Genomic DNA, 24,325 nt, shown 5'->3' with positions numbered 1-24,325 from the left:
CTTTAAATTATAGCATTTTGTATTTATCTCAGCCTGTGGAACTTGTATGGCTCCCCCAGCACCTGGAGTGTGTGGTATCCTTTAGTGCCACCACCAAAAAGGAGCCATCGCCTCCACCATGCCGATGAGCTGAGCTGAGCTTCTTGGCCATCAGCCCTGTCAGGAATTTGGGAAACAGAGATGCGGTCTGAGGTTAACATCCTACCACTGACTTGCTTTGTCAGTTGGTGTTGGGAAGCCTTGCAGGAGCTCCAGCTAAACCTTCACCTGCAGGTGAGCATCTCTGCACCCAGTTAGCCTGGTCATAGGGTTTGGAGCACACAAAATATTCTCCTACCTGCCTGCCGAGCTCTGTGCACGTGGCCTAAGAAATTGGCAATAATCCTTTATTACAGCTGCAGGCTCTCCCTGGAAATCTTATTCTCCTGTTCAATTTTACAGTGAATAAATTTCCTAGTTGGAGGGAAACTTCTTCCTGCAATGCGGGACAGGATGTCTTCATGAGACATTTACCAATGGATTTACTGCAATGGAGAGGGAAGAAGCATAACCTTGTCTTCCTGAAAATTCCCAAGGAGAGGAGTCCACCGTCACCCTGAGGACCAAAGGTGAACTGCTGGACTGCTCATATTTGTTCTTGCCCTGTCCTCACCTTCAGAAGTGGAAAACCATGTCTTCGTCACACAATGTGGGGCTGCGCGGGGGCATCGCCGCTGGTGCAAGGAAGAGGAGATGGTGCTTGGGTGAATGAAAACAGGTAACACAAGGTTCTTTGTGCAGTGCTAAGGTGACATTCAGAGAAGCCAGGTCACCGTATGAGGCCAAGAAAAGCCTCCCTTAGAGGAAGAAAACAGCGATATCTGGCCCAGGGGATGCACCCCGCAGCCTGTGCCACCTGGTACCTGCCTCACTGCCACTGCGTGCAGGGAATTTCAGACCCCTTTACGAGCTGTTTGCTGCTGAAATGGAGACTTGGACGTTTTTCTTGTTCTTATCTTGTTGCTCCTATAATAACTTTTGGATCCTTTGCCTGGGGTCAACCAAATTTCACAGTGGTCTAGAGAGCTTAGAGATATTAAACATCCAGGAGGAGTGCAAACATGGGCATCTGTAAAGGAGACCCGTTTAGTGGTTTTAGTGTGGAAGAGGTGAACAGGATTAGCTCTTATCTTTGTAGAGGAACCCAGGCTTCATTAGTTCTGCTGCCCAAGCAATGCCTGGCTGCTGTTGTGACGGCGGATATTAGGGTCATGAGCAGTGCCATAAATAGCTAATTCAGCTTTTATGTGCCATTTACACCACTTCTGCCAACAAAGTGACACATGATGAATACAAGCAAGAAAGGCTTTCAGCTTTAAAAATAGATTTTTTTTTTTCACTCTATATGCTGAAGGAGGAAGGCCTGACTCTGCTCTCACTTAGGCAGGCATAAAACAAAATTAGCTACAGAGAAATGAATGGAGATACATCTATCAAAAATGTGCAAGTGGCAGCAGAAATGGCCTCTTCTCTCTTAAACTTCCTCCTATTCAATACTGCACAAATGCCTTTTTTTATTTATTTGATGCAACAGTTTTCTAGGACTGATGAAATTACACTCCTGCCCCTCAAATCAGAGCTGATGTCGTTCAGGAATGAACACAGACACATCTCAATGGAAAATCAGTCTGAATGGAAAAGTGTTAAAAATATAAAGTGTCTCCACAGAGGGCCAGTACCTACTTTCTTTTGCTAGAAAGGGCTGAAGCGGCTGCACGCAGCACTGGCAGGCTCCACTCGGCCATCCTCATCCAGAGCCTTTGGCCGCAGCCGGGCAGGGTGAAGGCTCTGTGGGACCTAGGCAGGTTGGCAGAAGGTGTGGGAATGTCCCAAGGGGGACAGGGAAGGTTGGCAGGGAAAGGAGGAGGAAGAGTTCCCCATAGGAAAGCAGTGAATCCCTTCTCCCTGGGAGCTGGATCCCAGGGCTCTGCTGTCTGAGGCGGCAGTAATCTGAAAGCTAACCAAAAGCGTTGCTGCTATCCCAGAGTACCGCCTTAAATAATTGAAAAATGAATAATTAAATTAAAAGAGGATTATTTCCCACAGACAAGCAGAAAATTGCTGCCTGCAGGACAGGGGGTGATGGCAAGGCTTCATTTTGTGCAGCCAGCAGTGAGGTGATGGGAACAACACCTGCGGTGGGCAGGAAGAGCCCCCCTGGGTTACCTTGGGCTTTTTTGGCTCCCAGTTTCTCTCTCTGTTGTGTTTTCCCAAACATAGGGATGCTGATTGCTGAAGGAGGAAGCAAATCAGGAAACACGAGACGTGCTCTTATTCGTGAATGTCAGCCCTGGGGTGTGGGGAAATCTGTTTACATACAGACACATGAGGGATTTGCACAGCCCAGTCCTGCTGACTGATGGTTAGCTGCTACAGATATCTGTGGGATACATTTCTATGTTTAGTCCTCTATGTTTATCTTACCGATGAGTGTGAGGAGATGTGCACATGAGCTTTGTTCTGGCACCTTGTAAAAACAGTATTTCATGGCACTATTATTTTTTCCCTAAGATGTATATATCTGTTTGAGCAGATGACACATCGTAAGAGTCTGTATTTCTCATGAACTATAATTAAAAATGAACAACTCTCTGCATAGGATATCAGTACCATAATATACTTGCTCTCCTCACGGAAATTTAAACAAGTTGACATTGAGTGAACAATGATCTTACATTTACACCACACTTATTTTCCCTGAGCAGCTGAAAGCCCATGGTACACGAATATCGAAACCACGTGAAGTACTAGAGTGGGGTCTGAACATGTCCAGCAGGGACTGAGTTGTGCTTCTCCACCCTTCCACCTCTCCAGTGCCTCAAGCTCTCCTTGCCCTCCCAAACCACCCAGCCACCCCATCCCTGTGGTGTCCCACTCTCTTCTTTGTGCCTTTCAGATCTGGAAGGCCTCTTTTTCTTCTGTGTCTTTGGCTTTTTCTGACAGCCCTCCTTAAAACTCCTATTTCTCTAGCAAAGCACTCTCTTCACTCACCACATCAGCACTGCTTATGAAAGGTCAGGGTATTTTGCCAAGTGCTGTGGCATTTTCTTCAAGCCCATCTTTTCATCTCTCCCTGGCCAGAAACTTCATGGTCCCCAACAGGGTGCTCATGGTTGTGACTGGACTGTCACAAAACAGACGTCCACAACGGTGTCACGGGATTCAGGGAGATGTGCAGCACTGGGAGGGACAAAGCTGCAGCCCTGTTAGTCCCCCTTCCTCCCTCCACTCCATACCCATCATCACATCACTTCATTTATACCTGAAAAACATGAGCCTTGCCTTTCGGTAACAGATTTCTCATCCTGCACCCCCCTGTGCCAAAACAGATGAGCAGAGGAAGCTCTGAGAGTAAATAACGTGCTTGACACCACATAGCAAGGCTGTGGCAGAACAATTTCTGGGTGCCAGCCCCCCAGCCCCAGTCTCAAACCCAGCCCCAGGAACACAGCGGCGAGTTTCCCTCCTGCCCTGATGCCTGCCTGGCCCCACCAGCACACAACATCTTTGTCCCATGGCACCATGACAGGGCCCAGGTTCCTGAGGGATGCTCTGACCTGTGCCGCCTGTCCCCAAGGGATGCTCCTCCAGCTCTGAGCAGCCCAAGTGCTGTCAGCCACCCACATGGGAGAAAGGTGCTGGTCTGGGGCTGGAGGATGAGGGAATTCAGCTTGGACTCTTTGGAGAGGCGTTCATTTCCCTGGCTCGTCTGGAAGTACTAAAGTACAGGTTTTGCAAAGGTGTGTCAGCCCTGTAGTTTAATCAGAGAGCACTGGCCCTTTTCATCTTCAAAGCCCTGCGGGACCGGCCGGCTGGAGCCTCCTCTCGTCAGCCACCAGGCAGGGGAGGAAGCGGTGGCAGAGAGCAAAGGCTCCAGTGCTCCTCGCTGCGAGACACCGACACGAGCACCAGAGCATCCGTATGGGGCCACGCCGACGTCCTGCCTCCCCTGCATCCTGTCTGGACATGGGTGGGTGCCGATAAAAAGGTGTAAAGCCAACGGGGCTGGCATGGAGCATCCTCCCTGCCGGCATGCCTTGAAAACGAGTGATTCCTTTCTACACTCAACACCTCTCCTGGTGATTAAAGCATTGAATCGTGCTTTTTGGCTTGTGGCGCTTGCATTGTGCAGGACCGTTTGAGTCGAAAAAGGAAACGCTTTGATGATCTTAATCAGGACTTCCCTCCAAAGACGCATTTCCGTGCCTGCCACGGCAGGAGCCAGCATTACACTCTGCTACCCGAGAGCCTGCATCCGAAATGCTCTTCCACCACCAAATGTCACCAGAAATGGGGAAAAATACAGCCCTGCTCTCAGATTGTTAGCCAGAGAAAACAAAAAAGTTCTCCCACATCCCAAGAGCAAGAAAGTTTCTGGTAGGCAGCCTGGTGTCAGTGGAAGATCAATGCATTTACACCTGGTTTCAAAGCCTTGGAAGCAGAGAGGAGCTTCTCCATCGATTTCAGGGGGGGTTGGATCAGGTCCTTTGGGAGCACCCATCATCATAAGCAAGACCGGCCATACGGATCCAAGCTCAAAATTGTGTCAGAAGAGCACGCTGCAACGTTTTGAGCAGGCGCCGAATGACTCTCCATACGCTATCGATCCTCCCTTCTAGCTTGTGAAGATGTTTTATATATGTTGCATGAGAGGTAAAATTTACCCAAGGAATTTAATAAACTGCAAAGACAGCACACAAACTTTACACTACTTGCAGATTAAAAGTCATCCGCTCCCCAGCGACTTCCTCTTGCACGTACCAAAGAAGTCCAAGTGTGGATAAATTTAACGCAGCTGATTCTCATTTTTGCTTCTGGAAAATGTTGCCCTGGAAGATCTCAGAGTCAAGCTATACATCTGTCACTCCCTCCAGTCAAGTCCTTGGGAATCTATATTTATAGTCCTAGGTTTGGTACAGTTAGAGCCTGTGCCAAAGCCTACTGCAGTCAATGGAAATCTTGGAAAAAAGCCTTGGAAATGATTTAGAAAAGCACAGTTTTGACTAGAATATGTTAAAATGTTAGAACATGTACCCCCCAAAAATATCAAAAACATTTTTCAAACATTTCAAGGAAAAACCTAGCTGGTGATGGGCTTCCTATAGCAGATTGTGCAATCAGCTGTGGATGTGAGCTCCAGAAAATGCTCGGGGCAGGGAGATTACTTGGGCAAGATATGTTACCTGCTGTGCACAGCACCTGGCGCTCCTTGAGCTCCTCAGCCCTGAGCCGGGTCAGAGGGAGCTGTGAATATCTGATTACCGTGAACTCCAATCCCACTTTAGCTTACCTTTGTGTTAAACAAACACTGTCCTGTAGCTTTGTTATCTGCCCTTGCCAACCGCGTGGCATGCACGTTAATAAAAGCAGTGGGATTTTCTCCCTGCTTAAGTTTGCAGGGAACAATAGCGTTTTCTGCCAGAATTTTTGGATGAACGCAACCTTCCTCTGGGACTACGCTGCAAAATATTGGCTTTTTTGGGGGGTGACGGCAAAACTGGCAATGTATTTTCAGTCCTGGGCTGCTTCTGCTTGTGTCAGATTTCCTCTCACCCTTGAAATGTGGCATGGAAGTGTCCAGAATGTCTGATCTGTAGGTCAGAGGTGCAGGTGCCATCAAGGGGGGGAAACAAACAAACAAGCAAAAAACACACACACACACGCACACACAAAAAAATCTCAGGGCAATAAATAGAGGAGGGAAAAATATATACCACAACTTTATAATGCTGGAACAACTGAAGTAAGTTGTAAGAAGCCTTATAAGTAACTTATACCCATGAGAAAAAAATGTATTGAAATCCCTTTAAAAAGCTAAACAGGAGGATTTTTAGTTAGTACAGGCTCCCCGAGATGTCTGCAGTAAGACTGGCTTCTCAAGGTTGAAGAAGGTCTAAGTCAATCCCGCTGTGGCTTGCACAGCTGGTGTAGGTCTCTAAGCTAAAGGGATCTGGCAAGCCTGGAGCTGGCTTTAGCATCACTTAGGAACAGAGCATGACAAAGCCAAATGTCTTCCAGTGGTCTCACGTGCATGTGTGTTTTAGTGTCATCTGCAGCAAACCAGTGGCTGAAAATATAAAAGAAGACACTGATATGTTGGCCCATGGGCTCACCACGCAGTATCTGTACCACCAAATGCCCCAGTCCCAGTATTTAGGTACTTCTGTGATGGAAGAGCAAGGTCAGAGGTGATCCATTGCCTGCAGCCTGTCAGGACGCTGCCCATGTTGTTGGGTGTAGCTTGTCTGCTGCCAGAGATAGGTAAAATGATTTACTCTCACTCTGCTTCCCCAGCCCTCGCGTCCAATAGTTGCACAGCAAGAAGCTCCTCTGCCACGCAGGAATCCCAGGCATAATTTCCTCTCCTAAGAGAGTACAAATATGTACATCCTAGATACATGCCGTAGCTAGCAAATAACAGGTTCTGTCCTGGGGAGGTGCTTTATGCCCCAAATAAAGCAGGGACACTTGGCAAGAGAGACCGAGATCTGGTGGGGGAGTCAGGAGCTGCCAGGGGAAGTTCTGCTGCAGCAGTCGTGACGAGGAGGAGACTGCAGGGTGGCAGAGGCTGCGGAGCACGGCCACTGCTAGCTTTGTCAGGCTGGTTCAGCATCCAAATTCCTAGCTCTCTGTCTCACCAAATGCAGGATTTTTAGAAATTTCTTTACAAATTTATGTAGCTTCTCTTCCTCCTTGTGGTGCTGATGCTGTGTACTTGCTCCTTTCACATGCCACAGTAGGAGACATCTATCTAACATATTTCACGGAGTTTGATGCTAGCAAGTGGCTTTTACATGCTCATGTGGTTGGCCTGCTACGTGCTCGGGCAGATGCCTGCCCTGAACTCCAGGAACGTCTCTGTTTCCAGGACTATACACAAAGTGCCTGTTGGTTTTATAGCACGCAAATATTGCTTTCTGTTCTTCCCAACCTTTAGAAGTTATGGGCCAGTAAAATCGAGAGTAGCCTTACACTGCACAAATCCAGGGCACACCTCCCGTGCGTGCCGGTCCGCGTGGCTCCGCTGACTCAGATGGAGGCAGGCCCTCTTACACCAGGCGAGGAGCTCTTGTGACTGCAGGTATAACCCCAGAACAGCCTATGGTGAGACACCGTCCTGCTTTTTTTTCTCTCTGCAGATGTACAAGCACCACAAGCTCTGTTTCACGTTCCTCAGATGCGTATTTCCATCCAGGCAAGAGCTACAGAGCTTCCCCTAACCATTTTCAGCACAGAAAAAATCAGAATGGGGAATCCCTCGTATCGTTCTTCAGCAAAACCGCTGGCTCTTTCCAGAGGATCCCGTGTTACGCCACGTGCTGGCCCAGCACACGCAGCAAGTGGCGCTGGTGTTTGTGGAAAGCCTTCCGTGAGGTTAGTGGGAGAAAAACACAGCAACAACAACAAGAGCTTGGCAGCGCTTTAGTCCCATCGGAGCCCTGTGTTGATACCGGGGGTATTGCAGAGGCTCTGCCCACCCACTCTGCGCAGGCACGACTGGCAGCCTTTGATTCCCGGCTGGCAGCGGACCCTGCCCTTTGCTGTGGCTTCGAGACACAAGTGCCTTGTAAGTGGCTGGCTGCACTTCTTAGGAATGCCAGCACTCGGGGCTCCTGGAGCAGCTGCGTCCTTATCCCCAGCATCTGAAAACCACTTGTACTATTGAAGGGGCAGATTTCAGAGTTGGCGCTTCCCCATAACCACAGGTATTTTAAATATTTAGCAAAATAAGATGGCACGCTGGAGCGGTTCTTACGGGTCACGGGTGGTGCTTAGGCAGGAGACAAAAAACACCAGAGCAAGCTCCATGGGAGATCAGCACTGGAAGCCATTCCTCTCTGCTCTCGGGTAGGACAGGCACACTATGCTCCCAAACCACAAGAGTCTTCAACAAGCGTCACTCTTCTTAAAACTTTTCATTTACACAAAAACGCTGCCATATTCATAACCTACTTTGGGTTCATAATGCAAATTGGGAAATAATTGTCCTGGGAAGTGGCTGGCTGATGAAAGCTCCACTGGTGTGAATAACCAGCACGATTACAGGGGAAGGCAGCCGCCTGGAACGAACTGGTAATGGGACACTGAGCCTTTAACTATTAGATCAAAGTGTGAATGTGTCCCACAGCCATACTGATTCACATTATTAGATGTCCTGTGGGAAACATGCTGGTGAAGGTTCATTCCAGCTCCTTAACTCACCAGAGGCTTTGCAAACAAAAGCACTGGAGCCCCTCACAGACTGAGATGCTTCTGTTGGTCCTACTCGAGTCCTGTCTGCACCTTTGGAGACCTGATCCTACATGGCCACCACTGCAGCTGACACAGGCTGTCTCAATTTTTGGCCAAGGACAGAGACAGCATGAAGACGAGAATCCCATTTTAGCACTCTTGTCAATTATTTATTCATGAATGCTGATTTATTCATCAAGATGTCTGCCTTCAGCTGTGATTTAACAGCTTTGCTAAACATGGTGTTTCATTTAAGTAACAAGGAACTTCAGTCTGGTCCTTCATCTATCTAATAAGGACCAGCAGGGGTCCTTATTTAATAAGGACTGCAAATGGACCAATCTGGGTTCTAGCTTTAATAGACAATATTAATAGCAAAGATTAATTTCCTCCACTGCAGGAATGAGCATTAGGATGAGCATTATGAGGAAATCGGGCTAAATGATTGTCATCTCTAAGCCTTAATATCTATTTAGGTAGTCATTTTACAGTAACAAACAACTTAATCTATACAAAAGACAGATAATGCGTGGGGAAAATGAATGCTCTATGGACCTTTGTGGACCATAAACGTTTATCACCTGGTTGCCCGAGACTGTGTGGAACCACAGTCGAAAGGCCCTTGTCCCTCCCAGTTCTGCATTCATATCGAATATAAAGTAATTCATTCATTGGTCAGCGAAGATATATCACAGATATCTCCAACTTAGATAAAAATAAATAAATAATAAATACTACATTCACCCAGTGATGAATCACCGGGACTTTACACAGAGAGATAGCAACGTGCTGCAGTGAAGACTCTGTAACGCTGGATATGGTGCAGCAAGCCTGAAATGTGATAAGGAATTCTTAGTCCAAGCAAATTCACTCTGTAAACTGAAAAGTTCCTACTAGATGCTGCTCCTGCACATTAGGATGGGTAACACTGGACTCCTGGCAGCTCAGTAAGGGTATTTAATACACATGGAATAGACAGGGAGGGGTCAATGTACCTAGAAAGTAGTCCAAGACCCAATAGGAAATTAAAAACAGTAATTAAAATCATCCGATCATAAGTAAGTCACCACGAGCTAGGCTGTAAATGGCTGTGGATATGGTTCTAGCCCCCGGCAGTTGTGTCCTTTTACTGATTTCTGTCTCACAGCTGCTGTTGTCCAGGAGATCTTCCTACAGCGGCTGAGGTGAAAGAAAAAATTACCAGCCCCAGCTCTGCCCCAGCCTCCCTGCTGGGGTCTGTGGTGCTCAGGTAAATGTTTGCCAAGCTCTCCTGCCAAAGGGACTAGTCTCATCAAAAGGCCCAAGGGGTTAGGAAATTCTCAGGCAACCTATCCTCATCAACCATCAGACCAGGCTGGGTAGAGCTAGCAAGGAGCTACAGGTGGTGGCCTCCTAAGCTGGCCAAAAGAAGACACGCACCCACAACCTGGCTTGTCAAAAAGCAGTATCTCAGTCACATGAAAGCCTGCGAATAAACCCAAGGCCACATACTGGCCTGCTTTTTCCACTTCGGAGGTTGTTTATTAATGAATCCTCGTACCAGTTTGGGGGAAGGACTGGGGAATGGAACAAAGCATGTACCGACAGTGAGCGTGCACAGAGATTTGCTATATGCTTTGCCTTTTTAAGTGCCAGTGTTTTTCTTCTTACTATTATTTTTTTTCAAAGCCTGGCATATTACCATGACAGCTTTACAGTGAGACACCAGTCCAACGTGCTGACATCGACTAAAAAGGCATAGCAACAACCCCGCCCTTTCACATACTTTACGAGTACAATGTGTTACTGTTAAGCAATATTTGAAGAAATACTAGGCAAAACAGTTCCCAGGAAGACCTGGATTCTGTCCTCGTGCAGCCACACAAATACACGACAGAAAAGATAAATCCTAATAACATTACTGACGGCCCACCTAGCTTGGGAACAGCTGAGACCTAAGCGTAGGAAATGTCACGTAGAAGACCATCCTCTGTTCCTTGCTGTGAATTTTCTCTACTTTTCGGGACTTGTTTGGTAACACTATGCAGCATAACAGGGTAAGAGGTTTGCTCGTTTGGCACCAAAAGCAACGTCCCGTCAGCACATTTCGTGGAGAAAACAGTGCTTAATCTCTGGAAATGGATGGATAAAGGGTTCAGCTCAATCTCCACTGACACACAGCCCTCCACTGCTACTTCGCAGCGTCTGTGTCTTATGCAATTCGCTCAGCTTCCCCCATGCCCCCCCTCGCCTCGTTCAGCGATGGAAATATTCTGCTGGCTTGTGTGCTGCAGCAGCTGCTCCTCTTGACATTTCTGCTGCAGGCTGGGATACAGACCCTGGGAGTGAGCGCTAATGAAAGAGCTAATATAACCCTTCCTCTCCTTTCCCAATATTTCATGTGAAATAGATATTCTAATTTAGGCAATTGTTCCTCTGAGAAGTCTTCCAAGGTTAGCGAAGATTCAAAAATAGTTCGAAACAGCAACAACCAAACCGAGAGTGCTCCAGGCTTTAATTTTCTTCCAACAACTTTTGCTGCTTATTAGAAAGGAGGTAAATGTTATTTCCACCAGGTATCCTGCAGGGAACGTCAGACTATTATTTATTTGCTCTCCACTCTTTAGACGGGTGCTCAGGTAAACAGAATTAGGGAGAGAAAGCTAAATTCTGGCACTGTGAGTATATAGGACATGGCACAATAAGAGAGGTGATTTTGGCCCACGGAGTACATTTGCAGCTCAAAAAGTTTCAGGGAGAAAGTGTCCTTACAGAAACGAGTAATAATGCATTTCTGTGACAGAATATACAATCTGAGGCCTCATCTGCTGAAGGAGAAATAGAGCCCTGCTTTCTGGGCAGGAAAATGAACATGGTGATTGCAACATGAAAAAGTGGCTTACTCTTGGTGGGCCATTTCTTTCATGGGCCTGCAAGAGCTCCTTCGGAGTGTTTTAATCACGGCCAGTGACCGCTGAAGTCCCCGCAAAGACAGCCTCCATTAGTTCCCATCACAATGAAAGTGCGCAGCCCATGCAAACACCCAGGTTTCTTCAAGCTCCACCAAGGTTCCTGGCTAACGAAACTATCAGCATCACACCGAGCAAATCTGACAAAATAAGAACAAAGCAGAGTGCCAGTCGATGAGGTCTGGGAACAGGGACATCTATCTCGAGTTACCCTTTTTGTGCTTCTGTCCATTATCTGAAGAAACATGGGACACCAGGTAAGGAGGAATTGCAAATGTTATGCTCTCAGCAGCGACAGATCCAGTTTGAGTTCTGGTTGTATTGCACAATAATTTCTTTAGGGAAAGGTACGTCGCAGCTACAATTAAGTGAAAAATGGTAATTAATTGACTTGTACACTCCATCTCGGCAAACAGAAAGTGTTCATTCCTGGCACTGGGAAGAGACAGCAGCCTGCTCGTCCCAGGCCATTTTACAGCTCTATTAATCACCTGCGTTTGCTCCAATGGAAAACATGCTTACTGCAACTGCTTCGTCTCATGCCTGCATATATTTTCTCACCCCAATTCTAGCATAGCCTGCAGGAAGCTGAGCGCAGGCAAGTTGCATGCAGTTCGCAGAGGCACACAACGCCACTTGGCCAGCTCCTCTAATATCATCCTGCAGTGTATTGATACTGCTTTTTGTGCATGCAAGTATTCCAGATCCCAGGGACAGCCTCACCACCATTAGCTAACTAAATAAGCAGAATATTGATGGGATGGAAGATTTATCCCACAGTGAGCATTTCTCAATGCATGCAACTCGCTGCTAGGTTGCCATGGGCCTATCCCCCAGGCTGGACTGACATAGAGCTGTTTCCCACTCTGGCTTTTTTTTGTACACTGATCCATCCATACTGTTAAAAAAAGGACTGGGGTAGCAAATAGGAGTGTACCTGTCTCGGACATGTACTGGATTCCTATAAACCACGGGTCACAGTGGTGAATGCCCAGGTGTCACAAGCCCCTGAACATTAGCGAGGGGTGGTCCATAGATCACACAGCCTCTCCCCAAATCCTCTTCCTCTCAGCTTCCTCCCTGAAACCTGTATTTCCCTCAAGATCCAGTATTGATTCCTTAGGTTCAGCCTAGATTATAAATATCCCCCATCTCCCACGTTCCACTTAACATTTTGTGAGAAATCTGAGGAAATACAGAGACACGGCTAGATTGTATGTGGTCCTAAAACAACTCGTTAAAACCAACCAAACAAAAACACTCCCCAAGCCCCAAATCCTTGTTAAATGCAGCTTCCCTTGGTGTAACACCGCTCTTCTTTAGAAGTCCCTGGGCATCCACTGGTGGCGAGGAAGGCAGACAGGCATTTCAAGGGACATCTCATCCCTGATACAGAGCCCAGTCCAACCCCCTCAATCCTTCCCGTGCATCTCCTCAGGCTTCCCCCAGGAGACCTTTTAAGCCCCTTTTATCACCTCCTCAGCTTCTGCCCAGCAGCTGGCAACTTTCCAGAGCTGCAGCTCCTGGAGACACAGGGCACTGGTTTGCATTAGGAGATAATGTGGTCAGCAGAACAAAACACAGCATGCCGTACAACAGGAGCAACCCAGAAAGCCTTGACACTTTTGATACCAGGAGACGCCGCAGCTGTAAACCTCTGCGGTGCGTTTATAAGGGTTTGCATGTCACGTGGGATTTTAGGGACCAGTCTCCAAGCAGAGAAGCAACCATTTCCTGTCCCTACTCCTGATTAAAAAAAAAAAAAAAAAAGACTAATAGAAATCTTTCTTGGACTTTTGTCAAGGGAAAAACAATAGCCTGTCTGAGCACTTCAGTTTGAACGGGTGCAAGCCATTGTGTGTCATCTGCTTACCTAAACCCTGCCGGAGTGGGGGGTGGGTGAGCGCAATCAGAATCCAGCATTTGTAGGGAGGAGAGAGAAGTGGGTCTGTTTTTTCCTTAATCCACATGTACTCTGTTACCCACGGGGGAGGATGGAGATACCGGTGTGACTACCAGCTGAAGTTTAGAGATCGATTCTGGCAGCTGCAGAGCGTACTGTGAACATGCGAATGCTTTCACCATGAAGCCACCAACTCACCTGAACAATTTTGTTGTTGTCTTTAAGTGTCAGGTTTCACTCTGTCATACACTAGCCATTACATGATCCCAAAAATCAGAGCTTGGGCTAGCAAACATATCAGATAACCAACAAATACAGCCTCCCCAGCACTTCTAGTGGTGGAAGAAACTTCAAAAATGGGAAGAGGGTAAACAAAGACATGACACATAATGTTCATTTCCATAGCTCTGGCGTCATGGGACTTTCCCCAAAAGTGAAGGCATGAAGAGAGGGGAAAGTCACATATTCTTAAAACGGAGAAAGCTGGAGCTTTATTGTAAAAGGGAAAAAAGTGTTCTGTGCTTCAGACATCCTGCAAGATGACACCATTCTGTAAGCCAACTACAGAATACGAACATAATTTGTTATCACATTGGTTTGGTAAATGTGTTTGTCCATCCTCTTCCAAGTCAGCTGTAAAGAAAAATATTTTTTTCAAACGTAATCAAAACAGTTTTCATTATGCTTATATGCCAGCAGAATGCCCCTCAATTTTACAATGAAGTTTCAATAGTTTGAACAAAACTCTGAATTTGCAACTGCTGGTAGTGAATGACTGAAACATATTTCTTTATTTGTCAGTTGCAGCAAATCTGTCATTATGAAATCGGAAATTCATTGCAGAACATAGCATTGTACACTATGGGAAATGTTCCACGGCCAACAAAGGATAATTGGTTTAATCTGATTTTATTTTCTAAGTTAAGTGGCTTTTCATTTCTTCTTTTAGATTCGGGAATGAACATTGTATTCGAGAGCGTATCTCATATCTATACTGCTTGAAGCTGTCAAGACACAACAGCTTTTCTGTGGAGAACGAAGCCAAAGGTCAGCTCGCCTAACTTCAGGATGCGGGCCAGGTCTTGTCTATGTTTTTCTCTCTCTCCTGATATCACTCTCATTCGGTGCCAGGAATAAGGATATATCTTCTCTAGGTAAACATCAGTTTATGAAAAGCAGATATAATTGCAGAGAAGGAGCTATGACATGCCTTGGGATTAGTGAATGCCTCCTAATTGAGCTTTAGTGAAAGCGGCAGTTCTGGCATTATTTTTATTCACCTTGTGGAAAATTATTGGAGCATATTTCATATAATTAGGATCAAGAATGGATTTGGCATCACTTCCAGCAAATGCCCCTGAACACTAATCTGGTTTATTTGGCACCACTGCTGAGACTTCTCTTGTGGGGAATACAATGACAACAATTAACCTGGCAGTGCAGAAGAGAAATGGGAAGTGGGAAGCTGTGTTGTCTTTTATCCACATGCATAGTGAAGTGTGACCTCATATGACAACAGAGCAGCAGTGCCTTGAATTTATTTTCTCCTTTTTTTTTTCCCTTCTTGATGTGCCCTAAGGAATCTTCTCCCTTTTTCCCCATGTAGCTCAAAAATCCACATTTTTCCTGCTATCCAAGAAGGCCTGAACAAATGGGCACGTGGGCCCCACTTACTGTGGCAGTATATTTTAAGATTTCTGGGTCAGGTTTGGTGACGATTCATCCGCCCGTGGATTTGCTTCCTTTGATGTAGTCACCAAGCCGGACGACGGCGCAGTGAGACGTGGGGAAAATATCCCTGCCTAGCTGGTTTGCAGGGAGGATGCTTGGAAGAGGAGACTTTCACTAGAAGCAGGGCAAAGAGATTAGGTATTAACCTGTGATCCTAAACACTGCAAAGCTGGAGAGACTTAGAGAGATTTACAGAGGTGCTGGGGAACTTGACAGGAATCAGGAAGAGCAGAGAGATTTGGTTTAGCTGCTGGGCCAGCAGAGGACACAGAGGACACAGAAGAGGGTGTCAGCCAGCTGTGGGCCTCGGACATAGGATTTCTACACAAAGTCCCACTTCTTCTAGGGCAGAGACAGAGCCTGCGGCTGAGGAACGTGTGAGGGAGGCTGAGAAAAAGGCAAGTGCTGCAGCATGCACAGAGGCTATGGACCAATGCGGTGGGGCCCAGGCTTAAAAGTCCTTTAAAACACAACAGCGAATGCTGTCAGATTGTCACCCTCATCCTTTCTGAAACCCCGGGAAAAATAAAAGAGACGTGCAGCCTGTCCTGAACATCAACACCCCCTCCCCACAGCCCCAAACTGCCTCGAGCGAGTGCCGAGGCTGAGAGCTCCTCAGCGAGTGTCCTTCCATTGCTTTGAGCCCCAATCTGCGTGCTGTCTTTTTCTCTGACAGCAGAAAAGGGATGTGGTAAGCAAATCCTGTGCAAGCTGTTCAAGATGGAACCAACAGCTGATCTCCTAAGATCGCTGCTTGCAGTAAAATACTGCTTAGCAAGAGAGTAGCAGCCTGCAGCTCCTGGATTTTCTGGAGACGTAGCCCAAAGACCAGCCTGTTGTGGCAATTCAGCTGCAAGATAAAGTTAAATAAAAAGTTGTATTTCTGTGTACAGATGCCATCGTATGCTAATTTTGAGCTCAGAGACACTTAAATTCATCCCTGGATCAAATGCTCACCTTCTGGCACCTACGTTTCCAAAATCTGGCCTGAATCCTTGACATCCTCTTATGTCAGACATTGCACAGCCCTCTAAGCAGTGATGGCTAATACACCAATACCAACTTTCTTGAGCCTCTTTTTCTTGGGGTGTCACCCTTAACCATGAATTTCTTGTTCTCTTTTTCTAAAAATCTGCATAATAACAGTTAGCATTCCTTAAATGCACACCTTACATTTTCAGTCACAAATATGTTTGCCTCCCACTAAATCTGAAGTTGAAAAATAGGGAAGTTCTCTGTCAGCACAAACAGAAGTGAAAGATAAATCCCTGACTTGTAAACTGAGCCTGGGAATCAATAAAATGTAAATGGCTACAAAATAGAAGGTAGAAATACATTAAATATGAATGATAAGAAAGAAGAATAAGACTGGAAAATGATAAGGTTGTGTATTTCATTACAGGAGACAGAAGTGACAGAGAATGGTCTTGGGTTGGTAAAAGAAGTTCTTTACAAACAAATCGTATCTAACCACGGATCCCTGTCCACTCTCCCACTAATGGAGATAGAATATATCATAAGAGTGTCGACAACTTTTAGGAACTTTACACATCGCTGATTGCAAATGAAACTGTAATGCATTCTACACATGTTCTGGCTCTTATCTCGCCTCCAGGGGAAAGCATTAAAGCCTCAGCCTGCCATGGAAAATGTAGTATTCAGACATCTGTGACCAGCGTGTGTAGAGAAGACAAGATAAGGTACATATCAAGCCTACATCTGTGACAGGGGGCTTGGAGTCCCTAGAGACAGATGAGCAAACGCATATGAAGACTGACTGAAAATTTTCAAATTAAACCTTTGCTTTCGTCAGAAGTATTTGCTCTCTACTAAATATTTTGGGGAAAAAAAAAAAAAAAAGAAAAGAAAAAAAAAAGCTTACCAAGAAGATTTAAGCCAAAAACAACTGATGATTTTTTTTTTCCCCTTCTTTTCTTCTAAGAAATAAAAGCCTATTCTTGAGCAAAGATACTCTGTATACATTAAAGACTCCCTGGAGAAAGTTCAGCCTGCTGGCCTACCAGAGAAAGTAAGAGGTAAGCTGTTACAGCTGCAGGATGACAAGAAATACGGGCTGTGAGAGACATGGATCTTTGAAGAATTAGTTTTGAACAGTAGCGGATAAATAAATTGGATCACGGGTAGCTTCTCAGGTGAACAGTGGCCTGCCAGTCAACATAATAAGATGGAAATCAGACGTACCAGTCAGCAGCCCATACTGGCAGTGTAGGTGAGATGAATAAGGTACGATTTCGAGGCTTCTGAGCAAGGCTCTTGAGTTTTACAGCTAGAAGAACGATCAGCTTTGTACAGCCAGCAATTCATTTTACCGCCTTAGAAACTTAAGAATAAAAAAATGCAAATGCCCCTTTGATGTGCTGATTACTCAGGGGTGTACCAAGCCATGAACAGTGGCGGCAATGAAATGTCTCCTGGGCGCCTTGGAACATCGCAAGAGGACCCAGGAAAGGTTCCCTAGGAAACCAGAGATGCACTCTGAAGCATGTGCAAGCTTGGCCAGCTGACAGACACTCAGCTGTGCCCCAAACATCGCTGCTAGGTCGTATGCGATTCGGGTCCGGAGCGTAGCTGGTAGGACTGATTGTGGGAAGCCTGAAGGAGGTTGGGATATCTTTGTTCCCGGTTACATAAATGTTCGGAGCTCTAGAAGAAAGAAAAGACTGATTGCTGTTTTATCCGAAATGGGGGAGAGAGAGGGGTGAATAACACCTTCAATTAATCTAAATATTGATCTTAGTCCCAGATTTTGCTGGCCTAAATTCCACCTAAATCCCTGTGCCTACTGTTTCCCATTGGCTGACACCCCAAAGCTTCTGAGTAATTATTCCAGGGGTCTGAGCAGGGCACTGAGCACAGAGGCACTTGTGACTGCCAGTGGTTGGCACCGAGCAGTCAGATTTATGTGGAGTTTAGCCCTGAGGTAACCGGGCATGAGGGCAAGACTGCGTGTCCAAGGTGCTTACAAAAGGAGATGCCTACAGACCCAACACTTCTGCTTCCTCTGACATTTAGGCAAGGTAACCAGTCTAGCATTTCTCGGGAGATATAATTTACCAGCACTCCTAAAACTTGCTCTTTTTCTGTAACCCAGCACCTCCAAGCCCCATTCTCAGACGGTTTGCTCAGGAATGTGCCAAGACTGTGTGTCTGACCTGGGTGAGAATAGGAAATCATAGAATGATAGAATCACAGAATGGCTTGGGATGGAAGGGACACTTAAGGATCACTTTGTTCCAACCCCCTGCCATGGACAGGGACACCTTTCATCAGACCAGGTTGCCCAAAGCCCCATCCAGCCTGGCCTTGAACACCTCCAGGGATGGGAATCCGCAGCTTCTCTGGGCAACCTGTGCCAGTGCCTCACCACCCTCTGAGTGAACGATTTCTTCCTTATTTCTTCCTTATATTTAATCTACACCTTATCTCTTATCTTAAAGCCATCACCCATTGTCCTATCACTACATGCCCTTGTAAAAAGTCCTTTTCCAGCTTTCCCTTTAGATACTGGAAGGTCTCCCTGGAGCCTTCTCTTCTCCAGGCTGGATAAGCCCAACTCTCTCAGCCTTTCTTCACACAAAATATAAAGATAAGAAAACCATTACTTTTGCTCTCCTTGGCAGCATGATTCCTAACCCTTTTCAGATCCTTTATCTCTTACCACAAGAAATGAAGAGCCTTTTAGAAAGGGCAGAACAGCGGATTTTCCCATGAAAGTATAGGAGGCGTGACATGACTGAACTTTCCAGTTGCATTTCCCCAAAATTCCCTTCTTAGAACAAGCCCTTGGATCACCCAAAGACAGCAAAGTAGTCAAAGCAATATTCAAAATACTGGCTGTGACTCAGCAGTGCGTCCTTCCCAGTGATTTCTGGATCAGACATCCCAAAGATCAAATATTTGGGGAGTGGGGTGTTTGGAGTGGAAAGGGTCTGCCAGGTATGAACTTTCCTATGAAGTTTTGCACGGATTTAAGCAGCGCTGTTGTTCTTAAACTTTGTTTTCTTGTCATGAGACAGGTGTGGCTGTAACTCCAGCACGTCATAAATATGTTCAGCAGTTAGATTAGCATAATTGCCTGCCTAGTCAGCTAGCATGCAAAGTGCACAAACAAGTAACATAACAGTTTTATTACATGTACATGCTTGTGTTTCCTTGAGACATGAAAACAAACAGACTAGTAATTTTAAAACAAGCAGTAAAAAAATAAAACACGCAATGAGTAATTTAAAACAAATGTTGAGAAAATGGTGTCTTTAAGAAACCTTTTCAAAGTTGAGCCCCCATTACAGTTCCTGGATGTGTGAAAGAAAAAAGATATCATGACAGAATGTATTACTGGTCAAAATGGTGTACGTTTAGGTTTGCTTTTGTTTTGCTCCACTATGAAATAGATTTCACTGCAGTAATTTATACTTTGCAGTGTAAAACCATCAGGTGTGATTCCATCTGGAAACCTTTTAAATGGGCGATTGGTTGAGAAATGTCCCCACCCTTTCTTAGTTCAAACAGCAGATAAGGAATGTGCCTCTTAAGTAGAGTATTTAGTTCTTGCAGATAAGATTGTACAGTTCCTTTTGAAGAGCTTACATATTAGTGAATTATAAATGTTTTAAATACATTTCTAATGATCCACTATAATTTCACAGATATTGCATATGATAGTAAGTTCATTAGTGAAAACAAAAAAGGTAAAACATCTTTGATGTTGCACCGGGATGCACTCAGCTGTTAAATGAAGTAAAATAATCTGTTGGGATTTGTTCATTTTACAGACGGCACATTGTAGATGTTCCAGTGAACAATGGGAGCAGTGAGCAAGATGTGATTGAAGCAGTCTGTCAAATCCTCGGTTTGATTTATAATAATGGGGTTGCATTGACATGAGGATTAAACACAGCAAAGCATATACTCACTGTGAGTAATATAGACTCACTTATACGTTATAGCACTACTAAAAAATAGTCTCAGTCATTTTCTAAAATATTTCTAAAATGAATGTGGTCATAATGCCATGGCACAAATACTGCTTTGCAGGCAGTTATCAGAGAGAAACAAAATTCAAAACTAAAAAATAAGGGATTTTTTCTTCTTCTGTGAGTTTTCAGTCTCCCAACTGGTAGAGTGAAGGGAGTTGAAATTTCTCCTGGTTTGAGTCTAAAGAAAGACTAATTGTAGTCCTTCTCTGGAACAGAGAACAAGCAGAACAGCAGCTTCTTGATATAACTTGCTTAGTTTCAGTCCTCAAGTAATCTGGCTCCTTTGATCCTCAGCTGGACTGTTTGCAAGAAAGGGCTCAGTATGACTTCAAGTAAATGTCGACATAGTTTCAGAGGTGTCAGCGACACATCCATCTCAGCTATAAAATAGTTACTGTAGGAAAACAGAGAAATCCATGCATTTATCTCGAAGACTGGCAAGGCTTTCAAATGAATGTTCTAATTAGGAACCACGACATCCTATTTCTTTTTTTAATACCCTAGTTGTAAATGGACAACAAATGTTATTTACCAGTGGTTGAGCAAGAGAATGTCATTGTTTAAACATGGAAATGGAATTTAAAGTTCTGCATTCAATTACGTTGGGGTTTGCTTTTCATTTTGAGTTAAACCTGGAGATTTTGAAAAAATGTGGCTCTAATATTGTTTCTCTTTGTTAAATGGGAAGAATGTTAAATAACATATCCAAGCTGCCAGTAACCGTATGAAGATCGTCTAAAACACAGTAAACTTCTTAGTTGTTCAAATAATCGTGCATTGTATGAGCATAGTTATTTTGCATTGTTTGAGTTTCCAACTGCTTTATTATATGACAGATCTTATAAACCAGAGGTTTCTGAAATCTCATTTCTATTTTTTACTTTCCTTCTTCTAAGTTACATTTGCTGCGAAAATAGTTCTTTCCTTTCTTTATCTCTCACAGAGACCTCAATTTCTTGTGCAGCTACTTAGTGTCAAAAGCATTATAAGAGAAGTGTATTTTTTTTTCTTTCCGGCCTGAATTGAGAACTTCTATACATCTGCTAGCAACTTTGGAAATCAGAAATCTGATAAATTAAATGCATAGCATTCTTCCCAGTCCACCTAAAGAAAAGGAAGACTGAATACAGAAAGAAAGACTGAGCAAAAGGAAAAATAAATAAATAAATAAAAATAGGACTGTCTCCTGGGTTTTAAGACACAGGCCAGACTGAAGATGAGGTGTAGGTGGATACAATTTCCATAGTGCTCATAGGGAAGTGCAGACCAGTGCTGGAGCTGTGAATTCTTTTGAATGTGTAGCTTAAAATCTGTTAACACTGGAAAGCGGCTGTGCTCTTCCCATTTCAGTCCACGGGGTGAATTTAACCACGCTGCTTTAACCGTTTGTTTTTACTGCACTGGCAGAGGTCATTTTGACTGCATTTCCTTCAGGACTACAAACAATGTGTATGTATTGAGTACAGCATTCATCAGAATACCACCAGCACCCCCTCAAAAAAAAACAACAACCAACAACCCACAAAAAAAAACCCAAGGAACCAACATGTCGCCAAAACATTTGTTGACATGAATTTTTGAAATGAAACATTTCAAAACTAAGATGTTGTACTTGTGAAAACTGCAACACTGGCCTTTTAGGTGAACATCAGTTATTCCATGGAAACACATTTTGCTGTGTAAAACATGATTACTGCTGTTCCATGACTACAGTTGCCCTCAGAGGTGCAATTCTCAAGCTTTCCCTCCAAGAAATTGCTTATTTTTAAATCTGTGGCACTACACTCTTGAGATGTGGCTTTACAGGTCTTCAGCTACAGGCCTCCATGTTACATCGCGTTATTTTCTACAGGGCACTGCATGTAATTAATTATTTCTATAAGTGTGTGGAAGGAACTAGTGCTGTTAAATCAGGGATATGTATTCCTAAGGACACTTTGGAAGGTAATGTATATATGACCAGACTTAAAAATAAGTAACAATGATAATACTGTAAAAAAGCTTTTAGACATTTGTTTTTTTGGTCGTATGTCATCTGTTAGAGTGGCACTGTGGAATATAGGTCATATCCTAGCCATTAGCACTTATGTTTCAGTAGTCAACGTTGGAGTTGGGTAATTTGTCACGTGATCAGAATTCTAATTTCGATTTTAACAAAAATTAGTTGTGTACCTTTGTCTTGTAGCAGCAAATTATGGCTGCTTTTCTGCATGTCCTACCTTTAAAAAACCACTCTTAATGAAGAAATTAAAGAATTCTTTCTGTCATTTATTTTCAGAGAGTCTCTCACCGTGGATTTGTTCCCCAGAAATCTAAGGACAATTTTTCTAAGCTCTGCCTTCCCTAGCTCTTCCAAGGTCAATGCTGCATTCTTTATTCTACTCCGGCAAGGTGGATGGGAAATTTTGAGAATCCAGTTTGTGCAAAGTCTTCACCAGCCAGTGTGACACCTGCATGAAGAAACCTGGCACTTTGTCCCCACAAAAGTCTCCTGACCTTTTTTCCAGAACAGAAGAAGAAAAACACTTCTGACTACTATGAAGGTACACGTTAACACTAAGGACATTTTTTTTTTTCTGGGACTGACTCACTTTTTCCCACTCTGGCTCTCCTGGAAGAGTTACTGGGAATCCCTAAATAACTTGGGCCAAGCCCAAAACCATAAGTGAAATGGAATGCAAATCACCAACCTTAGAACCACTCCTAACTTTACTATGTTTAATTAGTTTATCACCTAAAACACTAATGGCATGTCTACAGACCTTGTGTTTCTACCTTCCTTTCCAGACTCATACATTTTTTATCCTTTCCAGCTAAGGCATTATGAGGCCACATCAGAGCTGACTTCATTCACCATTCCCAGGCCCGATTTTCTTTGGATGTCCTGTTCCTTCCTGAGCGGAGCGGGAGCTTGTGAACTGTGTCGTCAGCTCACAAGGGCTAGATGGGACAAAGGTATCAGAGGAAAGGCAGGAAGGGAAGGTATCAGAGGAAAGGTTCTGCACTACTTCTGTGCTCACCAAGACTCAGAGAAGCTGCACGCGGGGTCTCAGTCCAACGTTTTTGTCCCCCTTGCCCAGAGTAAGTCAGGTAGTGCCGCATCCAACTTTCCTCTCACTATAAGGGCCTCCAACCCGTCTCCTCCATCCTTGCCTGTGCTATTTGTGCCGCCAGCTGGCTTGCTTGCTTTGCTAAAAAGCAAGCAAGGCATGAGGAGACACAATACGTCCTTCCTTCACAATGGGCAGCAACTCTCTAATTGACCTTGGCACCAGCAGGAATTGGTGTTCTCCACCCACAGCAGGAAGCACACACCTCCTTCCTCCGCAGCCCTGAAGCACCCCTGGCCTTGCCCTATGCCGCTCCTCAGGCTGTGTTTGAGCCCCTCTCCCCTTCCCGGAGGGAGGAGAGACCTTTTGGAAAGACCTGCAGCATGATGGAGCAACCGTCTGATGGTGGAAGAGCACAGTATTCCAGGTGTGGTCTATGCACCAAGCAGGAGATGGCAATCACTTCCCTCATCTTGTTACAGGCCTCCAGACTGGGTACAGCCCCTGAATCACTGCCCTCTGAGCCCTATCATCAACCAGATTTTTTATCCATGTGGTTGTCCAGTCCATAATGTCCTAATTTGGATACAAAATTGAGGGAGGCAATGTCCAAAGCCTTGCTAAAGCCAAGGCAAATGATGTCTGCTGTTCTCCCCTCATCCACAAGTCCAATCATTTTATTATAGAAAGCAATCAGGTTGGTGAGGCGTGATTCAGCCTTGGTAAAGGAACGCTGGCTGTTCCCCAACACCTTCTCCTCCCTGTGCCAACAGACGTGCCCCAGGAGGACGCAGATTTCCACGTGGACTGCAGTGAGGCTGCCAGCCAACAGTTTCCCTTTGGGCTGTTTTTCAAGATGCGTACATCTTGCCTTTCTGCAGTCAGTGGGGACCTCCCTCAATCTCCATGATCTTTCAAAGGTAAGTGCAGCCCCACAGGGACATTAGGCAGCTCCCTCAGCACCCCCAGGTGCAGCTCAATTGATATATAGATGTTTATGGGTTGAGTTCTCCCAGGTAATCACTGACTTGATCCTCATCGATTCTTGGCTTCTCTTGAATCCTAAGCACGTAGACCTAGGGGGCCTTGCCAGTATGTCTGAGGCAAAGATGGCTTTGAGCACCACAGCCTTGTCTGTTTCCACTGTTACCAGATCATTTGCCCCATTCAGGAATTGGCCCACATTTTCCTTTTTCAGTCTCTAACTGCTGAAGTTGTGGTAGAAGCTCTTCTTCGTGCCCTTGAGATCCCTTGCAAATCTCAACTCCAGCTGAGCTTTGATCTCAGAAAAGAGACTGCATGTGACTCCTTTGGACATTTGTAGCAGTTTTCTGCTTCACCTCAGAAACCTGAGTTAGCTACTCTGATGGTAGGAACGTACTAAACTTTCAAATGCAAGCACTGAGACTATTAAGAAATGTAATA

At 45.0% G+C, this 24,325-nt stretch overlaps 2 long non-coding RNA genes across 2 annotated transcripts; one reads left to right on the top strand and one right to left on the bottom strand.

The window, feature by feature from the left end:
- Nucleotides 1–13,611: 13,611 nt before the first annotated feature.
- Nucleotides 13,612–17,331, bottom strand: LOC121065513. The gene is made up of 3 exons (XR_005817123.1): nucleotides 17,056–17,331; nucleotides 14,797–14,967; nucleotides 13,612–13,755 (listed from the first exon to the last, which is right to left on the bottom strand). It is a non-coding gene; the product is annotated as an uncharacterized LOC121065513 (long non-coding RNA).
- Nucleotides 17,212–22,404, top strand: LOC121065512. The gene is made up of 4 exons (XR_005817122.1): nucleotides 17,212–17,445; nucleotides 19,647–19,788; nucleotides 21,703–21,794; nucleotides 22,129–22,404. It is a non-coding gene; the product is annotated as an uncharacterized LOC121065512 (long non-coding RNA).
- The last annotated feature ends 1,921 nt before the right edge of the window (nucleotides 22,405–24,325 follow it).

The sequence above is a fragment of the Cygnus olor genome, chromosome 2, assembly GCF_009769625.2.
Source record: "Cygnus olor isolate bCygOlo1 chromosome 2, bCygOlo1.pri.v2, whole genome shotgun sequence".
NCBI classification, from domain to species: Eukaryota; Metazoa; Chordata; class Aves; order Anseriformes; family Anatidae; genus Cygnus; species Cygnus olor.
Note: the sequence above shows the minus strand (reverse complement) of the source record. Positions and strands in the feature narration are given on the sequence as shown.